The 13,191-nt window shown below is 33.1% G+C and overlaps 1 long non-coding RNA gene across 1 annotated transcript in view; it reads right to left on the minus strand.

Annotated features, from left to right (window-relative positions):
• Positions 1-1,702: 1,702 nt before the first annotated feature.
• LOC113842758 (uncharacterized) overlaps positions 1,703-13,191 on the minus strand; it is a 44,980-nt gene continuing 33,491 nt past the window's right edge. The window contains exons 3-4 of the long non-coding RNA XR_003495448.3: positions 10,923-11,005; positions 1,703-5,939 (exon numbers count right to left, since the gene is read on the minus strand). This is a non-coding gene — a long non-coding RNA (uncharacterized lncRNA). The remainder of the gene's footprint in view (positions 5,940-10,922; positions 11,006-13,191) is intronic.

Below are 13,191 nucleotides of genomic sequence, written 5' to 3' on the forward strand. Positions count from 1 at the left end.
GTTCATGGTAGTCTTTATTTAATTATTATTATTATTTCCCTTTAATTAAATTATCCTTATCTCAACCCGTGAGTTGTTCTTTGCTTTACTTCTCCCCCTCCTCATCTAAAGGAGGGGGAGTGAGAGAGCGGTTGTGGGGTTTAGCTGCCCAGCACGGTAAAACCACCACAACATCGTATTAAGCAGCACTGACCTGTTTCAGAAGATTTCACACTAGATGACTCTCCAAGGTCTTAACTATTAAATAACCTCTGGCGGGTTCATAATGATGGGTATTATCACTATGGGCAGATTAAACTCAGGCAGCTGCATTCTGGTATCTACCTGACCTCAGCAGTGCTGTGCACATCCTGCTCTAAGCGGCTGCTTACAAGCCTTGCTGACAATACTAGCAACTGAAATTGCTGTTATTTTTGTCAACTGCCAGCATATGCATCCTATTTCACAAATACATAGACATGAAAGATTCTACTTTGTAGACTAAGAATAGTCACTTTGCCATAATTAGCCTACAATTTCAGAGCTAATGGTTGCGTGAGATAAATGTTGGCCATTCAGAAGCAAGCCTTCATTTCTATGTCTACCTTCTAAGTAACAGATATTTTCCTTTTTTTTTTTTTAAACCCAGATTGAAAGGTATCAGAAAGGAATTATGTGATACAAACATCATCCTGTCAAAGCACGTAATGGAACCCATAGCACTCATGTTGTTTCTTTTTTCCCTGAGTTCGTAAGGTTCCTAATGATACCCTTCGGAGGGGAAACTACAGGTCCCTCCTCTACCACTGGCAATAAACCAGTGATTTCAGCAACCACATCTGGTGAGAATCTCAAATTTAATTAAAAGCAGGATCAATTTTGGTTTTCTAAAGAAAATATCATTACCTGCATTACCTCATGTAAGTCATTTCATCATATATATATAATGAAAAACAGAGAGAGAGAGAGAAATAAACACTGTTGTTGATGCACAGCTCTTTATCCCAATGATTTCCAGAAGCATTCTGTAAAGCTATCTTCAAAGAACATGGTAACAGTTCACTGCAAGTTTCTGGTACAACATGTCACAAAGCAGTCACAAAACAATCGAAATATGAGTCAGCGAGTAAAACTGATCGTCCCTCTTACTTCTGAGTTTCTTTTCTGGATTCTATGAAATTACGGCAACATCTCAAGAAAATATGTCCTGAAGTAGATTCATAGAAATTATTTTTTTCTAATATAAGCATTCAACTGAAATTAACAAAACAGCATCAGAACATAAATGTTTTGAAAAAGCAGTGTTTTGAAAAAACACTCTACTTTCTACAAGGAAAAAAAAAAAAGTGAGTGTTATCAACAGTAATTGTAATACTTTATTGGAAAAATAAAAACAGAAAAAAAAAAAAGAAAACAAACAAACAAACAAAGCTATCCAGACATTTTCTGAGGTCACCATGACAGCATAATTTGTCACTGGATTTAAAGCTGATGTTCACTTAGAGCGATTTAGGACTATTATTTGACCATGTTTAATGTCAGTGAATAAAGGACAGTTCTGTTCAGTAACATAGCTGAGAAAGATTCCAAAAAGAAACAAACAAACAAAATACACATTTGGATAGAACAAGGAATGGAAATCAAGTTCTGTCATACTAAACATAAAATGGTTTCACAAGATTGTAAAACAATCCATCCAAACCAAGTGGTGAAATGACGACAGTTAGAAAATAATTTTAAATAAAAAGTGAAAAAAAAAAAAAAAGGAAAAAAAAGATGCCACCAAAAGAATATATCAAGGATAACATACAGATACAAAGTTGATAAGGACCTTGGACCTCTAGATGTCAGGTTGTTTGCCATTCTATGTGTATTTCTGGAATTACATCATGGATTATACAAATCTTAGAAAAACCATTGCACTAGATGAAGGTAGTATGTTACAAAAAATGGATTAAAATACACAAATATTGAAGTAATAATTCTATTATATATATTTCTGTAGCATAACTGCAGTATCACAATGGTTATACTCAACAATAATATAATTCACCATTAATTTAGTCAATAATTACAAAAGATAAACGTGTTGATACAAAAGGCTTTAATAATTAGCTCAAAAGTGTCCAATAAGATAATAGAATCTATTTCAAAGCCTGTTTATATTACTGTAAAAAAATAAATTAGGCAAAAAGGTTTAGAATGTAGCCCAACTAGACTTAGAAATGATGAGGTAAAAATTTTAGTGAGTTAAGTGGTCTGTCTAGATGTGATAGACATACAGATTTGAGGTTGTGTGACATTCTGATTAAGGTATGATAGATCATAACCCAGGTAATCTTGTTTTACCTAGATTAAGAGGTAACTGAAAATGTATCCCATAAGGTACCTATCATAAGGAAATACCATGAGAAGGCAGTAATTACCTTGTGGCTGACAAGGGCAGTAACATAGCTGGTATTATTCAAAACTTCAACCAAAAATAAATTAAATAAAAATAAATTGTTGAGATTCAAAAAAATGATGTATCCGGAAACAGGAAGGCATCCATCCTGAACAATTTGGGTTAACTTGGGCTAAGCTACTGACATCAAAGTATTCATCCAGCAAAGAAGCTGCATAGGGCACAGTTACAGAACTGATGAGTGCTCCTGGAAGAGTTTTTGGAGCCATATGGAGGGGTTCCTTGCCTGCTTTAGCCCAGTCTTTCTCAAAATTGTTGCTGCCAATTAACTGCTACATGTTGTTTCTTACTTGATGTGGGAGGAAACAGAATTGACAGCTATACAGCTGTCAATTATATATATGAACATATATATATTATATATATGAACAATGGAGTACTGGATAGAAATTAGGAGATAATCATTTCTCTGCATAGGTTATATGCCACATACAGTTTCTGTATTTTTAACGAAGGTGGAAAGAACACAGAAAATAGAGTAAAGGAGTATTGGCAGTGCTTTCCAGTGAGAGACTTTAAAACATTAATTTGCTTACTTCATCAAAAAAAATAGGCAGACAGAAATTGTGATTTCCTAAACTGCATTTCAGATGTATTTGTTTTCTCCTTCCAGTTTGAATTTATTTTAGAAGTTCTTTCCCTGCAGACAACAAATTGAATAATTATTCAAGAACTGCATTGGTTGTTTATAACATTTTTGCCAATTTATCAGCATGTTTCTTCTAACATCAAAAATTGATTTTCTTCTTTATAGTAAGAAAATGTTAATGAAATATTTATGAAAAACTTCACAGATACTGTTCTCATTTCAGGTTCAAGCATTCTGATCTCAGTTGTAAGATGACAGTACATAAAGATATGTGATAATATCTGAACAGCATCTTTGACTTCTAAAAAAATTTCACATTTTCTAAAAAAAATTCACATTTCTCACAATTTTCTGACCCCAACTCCCCAAAAAACTCTTAAATTGAGGATTATTAAATTTCTTAATGTTGCAGGAAAACTCATATAAATATCTAGATGGTGATCTGACAGCAAATTAAAAATTTTGCCTTTAAAATTCTTTTCTCTATAGACTTGTCAACAGAAATTCACTATAGACTTCTTTTCTGTAGTTTCCTGTATATTCCTACAAGAGAATTCAACTAATGTAAAGACAAAAATCTAACAGAGCATCCTTTCCCCTATTCTGTCCTGCTATCAGTCCTCAGATAGCAGGTTCTCTCCGCTTCCTACTACTGTTTGACTTTTGAGTATCAGAAAAAAATTTACATTAAAATAATGACAGTCTAATGACGGATATAGTCTGTATGTTTATGTCTCCAAAATAAAGCTTCCTGGCTGTATTTTTATTCAAAAGATTGGGGACACAGTGTCTTCTATATAGTAGAGCCTATCTGCTGGATATTAGGAAAAAGTCACTTGTTTTGGATTTAAACAATGCAAATTCCTTGAAATATGACATATGTCTGGCATCTATTTTAGAAAACAAACAAACAAACAAACAACATATACACACACACAAAAATCACCACACATGTATTTGTGAGAAAAGCTGGAGAGTTCTTACATTTCTTATATGGGTGTAAATCTGAGAGGACGCTGAATTATGAATCAAAAACAACAACAACAAACAAAATAATACCCTATTTATGTATTTATACCAAAACACTCAACATTTATTTTATTCAAAATAAATAAAAACAGCGTGTTAACAGAAATATAGAGTAAGAAGAATGGTTGGTGGAATTAGATTTTGAATAAATTTGGTGTTGAAACTGGATAAATATTTGAATGATTATTTCTTGGAATCATTCATCAAGATAGATAACTACTCTAAAGTCATCTAAATGAATCCCCCTGGAAAAATACAATTTTAACTGATGTATGCTCTCATGTAAGTCATTTCAATCACATCACAACATTGTGAAAATTAACAGGAAATGAAAGCTGACCAGGAAAACTACAGAAACAGAAACATATATTCTAAAATGATTGCAATTATAAGCCGCAAAAAAGTATCCCGATTCACTCTTTGCATAAGTATACTAGCTACAACTATTTTTGTGAACACACTAAATCTCTCAATTTCACATCTGGACAGTAAATCCTTCAATAGCCTAATATTTCAGGAATTATGCCTTACTGGTGGTGCAGCATTGAAAGAAAGCAGTTTGAAGTGAACTCTGTGAGAGATTCTTTATAAGTATGTTCACCTTGCATTTTGGATTTGATATGGCCTTTAATTCCTGTCCTAAACTGAGATGTTGCTGCACAGCTAATAAAAATGTATGGATGAAATAAATTATCCTTGTGTGTAGAATATAAATCAATTTGTAAAGCTCTTCGAGATGCTTAGGGGTGAAATATATCATACAAAGTTATCACACTGTTGTATGAGCTCTTCTTTCTATGTTATTCCCATAAGCTATCTGTAATAGCATCACCTTCTGATCAGACAATGGCTGCGTATGTTAAACTGAACTACAGGATGTCTTTTACCTCAGAAGAGGGTGAGATCAACTGTTTTTTTTCAAGAGTATGGTTTGATTTAAAGTTGTGGTTTGGATTAATGGCAAAATAATAGCATGCTGTTTTGGTTTACAATAAAAACAAAACAAATGGACAATAGCAACAACAACAACAACAACAACAAACACATACAAATGAACCGGATAGCACACAGATATAGAAAAAAAATACAAAATAAGACATTGTAAGATGTCTTATGGAGTATTTCAGACTTCTGTTCAAACGGAGTATCAACATACCAGTAGATGTCAACAGAAACATGGTCAGGAAATTGAGGACAGGGAATAAACCTCTCTGTTAAACACTTTTGGGACCACGTCTAGATACTGCATCCAGTTTTGGACCCCCAGTAGAGGAAATGCATTAATGAACTGGAAAATGTTCAGAGCTGGAGTACTTTGCCTGTGAGAAGATGCTGATGGACCAGGCCTTGTTTGGCCTGGAGATGACTTTGAGGGGACCTGATGGAAGCCTGCCCCTACCAAGCAACACCACAGAGCTGGTCTACCAGTGTGGTGCACAGTGGAAGGCCAAGGCACAGCAGGCTGAAGTTGAACAAAGGAAGGTTCTGAAAAGAGAGAACTTCTCTCTATAGTTAAAATATTCAAATCTTGGAACAGGTTTCCCAGTGAGGCTGTACAGTCTCCATCCTTAGAGACTTTCAAAGACTGACTAGCTGAAGCCCTTAGAAACTTGGCATGAATTCAGTCTTGATCCAGCTTTGAAAAGGAGGCTGGACCATAAACCTCCAAAGGTCCCTTCCCACTGCAACAGTTCCATGCTAATGGCATTGCAGGCACAGCACTGTGATTTGCCAAGAGGCCCAGATATCCCCACTGCCAGGGATTGATTCCTCCAAGCTGTCTTGACATTTGCCAACAGACCACAAAGTAAAGTCTATCAGGGATGTGAGATGTTCCACTGTAGTCTGAAAGTACCTGATGGAGATCAGAGAAGAATCCTACAAAAAAAAATCCTTAGGTTAAGGAATAATAAGAAAGAGTCATACTGCATTTTTATCTTTGAAAGAACACACACAAAAAATCCCACAACAATCACTCAGACATAACAACAAAAACTAAGAGTAAAACATGAAAGCAATTCAACTTAGACTGGAAGAATATTCGCGTATATAAAGTTATTTTTTAAAACAGTCATCAAGGGCTTCAATGATAGAGATTTCTCTCATACAAACTCTGCACATCTGACAGCTGGGTGTTTAAAACACTCTCTTAAAAAGATATATCTATATCTATCTATCTATATCTCTATATAATTTATATCTATCTCTCTATATACATATCGAAATACTCTCAGTGAGAGATAGAACTTGTCTCAAATCTTCTACTCAGTAATGCACAAGATACTGAATTATTCTGAGTCCTGGGCAAATGTGGAAACTTTTTTTTTTTTTTTAATTTTTGGGGATTAATTACACTAATAACACCTAAAAAAAAAACAACTATTCTATCCTCAAAGTAATAAGATGGTGATACAGGTCATGAATATCTGAACAAACCAAATGGAATTTGACTAGATTTGCAAAAAAAAACAAACACACTTCTTTTCACGTCTGCCTAACATAGCTTCATGACTGATCCAGAGTCACCAGGACCCATAGCCTCTGTGCAAAGGATTTCCAGTTCTGCTTAATCACAAACCACATAGTTCTGACACCTCCTTTGCAACACTTTTGGTGTACGGATGACCCTATACTGAATCCTGTCAATCTGCTTAACAAAAAACAAAACAAAACAAAACAAAATCTCTTTGTAGGGTTATTTTTCGCTGGTGGAATGAACTGACTAGTCTGAGTTTAGGTTATGATTTCCAGCACCTGCCCAGGAGTGCTGGGAGAAGAGGGAAAGTGAGGGCAGAATGGGTCTGTTTCCTCCACTGTCACTGGTGGTGTGTCAGATCCATCTGGCCATCTCAACTGACTACACCTAAACTGATTTAAAATATAGGTTTAAGGAACAGCTTATCCTGAGTGCCAGCTGCTTTGGGACGTATGACTCCATCCACACACACAATAGCATATTCTAGCCATCAAATTTCTCTCTTTCGAGCAATGTTTAGATAAATACATCATTACATTTACATATATCATTTTAACAAGCACTCATGCTATATTCTTCTCTTTGTACCCCAATTTAACCATATTGTATTACTCACAGATATTTCAGCAAATTAGCTTATTTGGATAGAAATTAAACACTATATTGGTATCTGACCACTGGCCTCACAATTTTCTCTTTCCATTCCGGGCAAAGATATTTGTATCTACTGACCCAATTACTAATGTCAACATGCCTATATGCATAGTCCCTTCAGAATTTGAGAGATATCTTTCTGCTTGGAAGAAAGGCAAAGATTCTTTGCAAACGTACCTGTTAATCTAAATTATTTTTGTTGCGTCAGCCCTGCCTTTTTATTACAGTCTGAAATCATAACACAATTTGATCAGCTTCTTTATGGACTTTTTTCTTTTTACTTTTCTGTCACATGCACAAAAAAAAAATCAGGTTATCTTTTTTTTTTCTCTTTTTTTTTTTTTCCCTATTATTTTTTTCCTATTTGTTCATTTCTGTAGTAGAAAATGGACTCTGACAGTACATCTAAAGCAGCCAGGGAAAACATTCTTCACAAAGACCAATCTAATTTGTCAAGTTAGTTGAATTTTGCAGCCTCATTGTTTTTTGGTGGGAAAATGTCTCCTAAGAGTAAGCAAGTTCATGTTTTTCAGACAGGCTCTTCTTACTCAAACATATTATGCCATTTTAATAAAGGCATTCAGTTGTTAATTTATTCTCTAATTAGAAATATTTGGCATTATAGAAACATTTATTTCTAAAACAGGAAAGATGACAGATGACATGATGTTTTTAACCACATTGTGGTTTCAAAGTGTACTGCTGAAAAAGATGCTTTATGGATTGTAAAACTAATATGTTGTTGTTATTATCACTGCTATCATTATTATTATTGTTATTATTTGTCTGGTTTTGATTTTAGCTGATTAATTTTATGAAGACATGAAAGGTGTGTGAGGATATTGTCCTGATTTTGGTATATGGGCTAGATAGTCTAAATTCTTTGCAAAAAGTATTTAGACTTTAAAATAATAGTACTTAATAATAATAGTCATAATAGAGTTATTTTAAATAATGTTCCTTAAGCATTATTAGCCTAAACAACTACTCTTTCAAATCATTATACTATTTAAGCTTTGTAAACTTTTCTAATCCTTATTCCAAAAAGATATTTAAGCACAAATCCTAAATGAATCTCATAGCACTTAAATTCATCATTGGCTTAGGAGTAAACACTGATTTCGTTTAAATGAGAATGCTCTGGAGGTTAAAATCAGCTGGACCAATATTTTAATGACAGTCTCCTACATATTCCTTCACCAATGTCAAGTAAAGTACATTATTGCTTCCTTATTAATTAATAAAAGCCTTTCATGTGCTTAATGATGCAAATATTGGCTCATAGTAAAAAATATCCTGTCACTTGAAAAGATATCAGTGTTGTTATCCAGTCAGTAACAAGCCCTGACAATTTTCTGTTGCAGTAATAATTGAAGGTATTGAAACCTATATAATCTGTTCCTTGATTCAAACATTCCAAGAAATCTGACTATAATTTTTAGTTAGCACACTACTGATTTTATAGGGAACCTAGTCAACATGCTATTTTTTTTCTATAGGGTTCTTATTTACACTGCTGTTAAGCAGGATAATAGCACTGATTCTATCATAAGCTCCACAAGCCTGCCTGTAAGGATATGGTATCATTGCCATTCCACTGATCTCTGTGATGAAGTGTTGACAACAGTAATGAACTAGGTCAGAAGCTAGGTTGGAGATTGGTTGGTTTTGGGGCCATGGGGGAAGAGGGTTAGTTTGGTTTGGTTTTCAAGTTTTTGTTTGCTTGTTTTTTTTTTTTTTTTTTTTTTTTTTTTTTTTTTTTTCCGTTGTTGTTGTTTTGTTGGTTTGTTTTTGTTTTTAGGATTCTAATTATTATTGAGGACTTGAGGACTAGCTAATGTATTCAATGAAATGGAGGTAAATGTACAGCCACACAGTTCTAAATGGTCTTCCTTGACCTCTACAACACATCGGGAACAAAGTACTTTGATCTCAGTCCAGCAAAGGACCTAAACATGTACTTAACTTTCCTCTCTGCTAGCACTTACAGGACTTCACAGAATACGGAAGTTGATCTTCTGCATCAGCATCCTGAGGGCCTCATCACATGAACTGTCCCTACAGGCTCATCTATTAACCAAATTCACAAATAATCCAGATCTTATAGAATGACAATAGTTAATACCATTCATTCCACAGTAATTAGTGTAGGATATTAGTACCCTTAATAAACAACATTCCCAAATCAAAAGCATTTTTTTTTTTTTGGACTTCATTCCAACATATTTAAAAATAGACTACACAGTTAAAAGAAATGCCAGTAAGAAATTAAATTAAACACATAATTACCATTAACAGAATATAGTTATGCTTGTTTCTTACCATGTACCAGATTGCATGCATAGTTAGCTAATAATTTACAAATGAGCAATTATGCAACACTAGGGAATGAGGAAACAGATAAGTTCCATTGTAATATACCATCATTAAATGGTTTAAAATACAGGAAAAAAAAAAAAAAGACATCAACAGCAGAAAAACTGCTAATCTGTAGAGGATTTGGTTTTAAACCCTTCCATGGAGAAAAATGTCAGTGGGAAAATTAAAAAATAAATAAATAAATAAATGTAACATTCTTTGCAGGTTATGTAGGTATTTATTTATTTATTTATTACAGTGCTAGAGATTCTGAGAGGAGATTTTCAGACAGTTTTAATTCTTGGTTAAATGTTTCGTATCCCAGAGTGCAGTGGCAGCAAAATGCATAGATTTGAGTGAACAGTCAGGAACTAAATGGTTGGTGAAGAACTTATAGATTAGACAAGCATTCTGTACTCCATACATCTGTACCTGCAGTACCACCAGATTTGTAGCTTTGGTACTCATATAGCTACCATCTTGTCTTAAGGAAAAAAAGGGAGATTTTCATATCATTATAAAAAGAGAGAAGAATATTTTGTCCCTAAAACATTTACTTATATATTCTTTAACTGTACATCTCTCAAGTTAAGTCAAAAGTATTTTGGTTACTTAAGAGCAGAAACTGCTTGCTTGGATAAACAAAGACATGGGAAAAGAAAAGAATATAAAAGCATATTTTGAAACAGTGAAGTAAGACAGAGTTAATGATCTGAAATATATAGATACAATAGCGATATTTCATTTTAATATAAAATACATATTTTTACTGGGTAAATATGTTTAAGAGAAAAACCTAATCAATTTCCATGAAGAATAATGCCCATGCACACCATTACATTTTCAAAAATACCAGAGGAAAAGATAATAATGCAATACCTAATTCAGCTTTAACTTCAGAGCCTCACAAATTGGAAAGAAAAAAAGACAATATACTTTCAAGAAACAAGGAGAAAAATATATTTTTGATATTTACCCAAGCATTCTTGCAAATCAATACTTCTAAAAATGTCTTTGGATTAATAAAGGTATATAACAAACTTTTTGCTCAATTATAATTTAATTAAAATTTCAGATTTTGTTACTGTCATCTGATGAGTGAAGATATTTACAGGGATATGGCATCTCCCCTTTGGGGAATCCAGTTCAAACCTGAAAAGTCTGCTTTAGAATGTTGATGGCAGCCAGTGAACTTCAGCTACCAGGTGAGCAAAAGCACCTTACAGCGTTTGGCTGTAATGGCTCTAATCTAGCTTCTCAATCTGGGTCATGGACAGACAGGAACTAATGAGGAAGAAAAGAAGGACATCACTTCTGCAATTCCTTTAGGAATTGCAGAAACCTCCAGGCTATAAGGCAGAATCTGAATTTACCTTACAAGTTGAGGCAGATGTTTTGAAAGGTTCGAAGTGTTTGAAGTCCCATCCCTCTGCAGCCAAGCTGAATGTCATTCATTCTGTGGAAAATTTTAGTTATTTAGTATCTATTTTCCAATCCAAATCTACAAACTAAATCCATCTATATAATTCTTACGTAGTTGGTAATTGTGGTCTTGCTCTTGTAGTGTCTATACCCATCCCTCCTTTAAAGCCTTGACTTCTACATGCTATGGTTGTTTAATTTTTCTTTAGCATAAAGTCTGTGATAGAAAAGGAGTGGAAATTCAAGGGCTGAAGTTGGATGATACACTAATAAATACATGGGAAACTTGGACACATTATTTTAGGGAAATCTACTTGATTTAACTACTTTAACTACTTGAGTTGCAACTCAAGTAGTTAAAGACTTTACTACTGATATGATCTTTGTCTCTAGAATCCATTATTAATATATAGCTTTGGAGGTAATAAAAAAAAATATATATGTTCTTTAAAGATTTCACATTCAAATCCCCTTTTCTGTTACTTATAAGCTTTGTTTTACAGTTCTTAAAATTCTGAGAATGTACTTCTATGCAATTAAAATAGACCTCTTTAGGTCTTGCAGAAAGAAATAAAAGAAAGATATAAATACTACCATGTACCTGAACACTGTCAGAAGTTTAGCTCAAGCAACTTTATACTTCTTAAAATTTTATTTTAATTTTGTGTGTTCGTATTCTACTTGCATGTAGCAGTATTCTAGCCAGCTGCTAATTGTTATACTTTTTGGCAAATTGTTATTCAAAGATAAAAATGAAAGGTGGTTCATGTTAAAGATGGTATTTTTTGACTATGAAATATAGGAAGAGCTCTACATCTTCTTTGTGGTTCATCAGGTGTCAAGGAACACAGCTATTTTGGTTAATGACAAACAGCATATGCTATCCATCTAGAGAAGTACAGTATGCAGTCTGTCAGTTTCTGCACTTTCTGCTATAAACTTTCTGCATCTGAATGTGATTATCAATAAAGATTCTAAGAATCTGTGAAAAGTACTGATGACAAGACAGGATGGATATGTCTGATGCATGAAAGAAAGAATATGTGAAAACAGAAATCTGTACCATGGCTTCAGAGCATGAAAATTGCATAAAATCTATAATCAAATATTTAAAATCTCCTCTGAACCTATGTTTAAACTTATGCTGCAGATATTATTTTAAAACTCATCAGATGCTAGCTCTGAGCTAGCACTGCAACACAAGTTTGGAGAAAAGTGGATTTTTAAGTTTGATGGGCAACTAAACTGCAGAAAAGAAATTAAAAGCTAAAATATTGTTTTAAAAGTGTTTTTAAAACTTTTAAGGTTAAAACAAAATGATTTATGTGATCTGAAATGTGACTAGCAAACTGTCTCTTTATCTTTATAAGAAAACACTAATATAAATAATAAATTCTTTCTCAAAATGAACAATGAATTTTTTTAAAAAATGAAATACTTTAAAACATTCTAAAATAAATTATTCTGTTATAATAATTCAAAGTATAATGCTTTTACATTTTCAGTACTTTCTATTCTTTCTTACAGTACCAAACCAAAGATGCATCTGACCTCTTGAATCTCCTGATTAGATCCTCCTGAAATTATTTTTCAATTAATAAAAAGTCACCAAGTTCTATGTCAGTCCTCCAGTGACTGTAAATCTTCTATTTACTAAAACATACACTCTTAGATGCTATCTCTTTCTGAAATGAACCTCAGGAAATCTCTACGTAATCCTAAATAGCTAAATTTAACCAAGATAGTCAGGAAAAACCATGAGTTTTAAACTATATATCCTGACATCTGTACCCACAGATTTAAACTATTTCTAATCTGAGTTTTTTTTTGTTTATATTTTGTTAATATTTTAATGAAACAAAATGATTAGTTAAAGTAATATCCAAATACTGATTCTGATTTATTAAACTTGTCCTTTCTTCACTCCCTACTAAAAACACTAACAACAAAATATTAAAAACAACTCCAATCCACTATTTTTAGATAAGAATTACTCATTATTAACTTGATTCATAGATAGTTTTAGTTAATGCATATGTTCACAATAAAATAATAGTGCAGACAGACCTCATAGCTCTTGTCATCCTTCAACATTTGGTTCCTGCCTTCTATATTTATATATAGAATATTTATACCCTGTACATACATATATATATTATAAAATATCTCATAATCCTTGTTTCTTAGTTATAATAGCTGAGAAAGTTTCATCATTTCCTT

This window comes from Anas platyrhynchos, chromosome 2 (genome assembly GCF_047663525.1).
Source record: "Anas platyrhynchos isolate ZD024472 breed Pekin duck chromosome 2, IASCAAS_PekinDuck_T2T, whole genome shotgun sequence".
Lineage (NCBI taxonomy): Eukaryota > Metazoa > Chordata > Aves > Anseriformes > Anatidae > Anas > Anas platyrhynchos.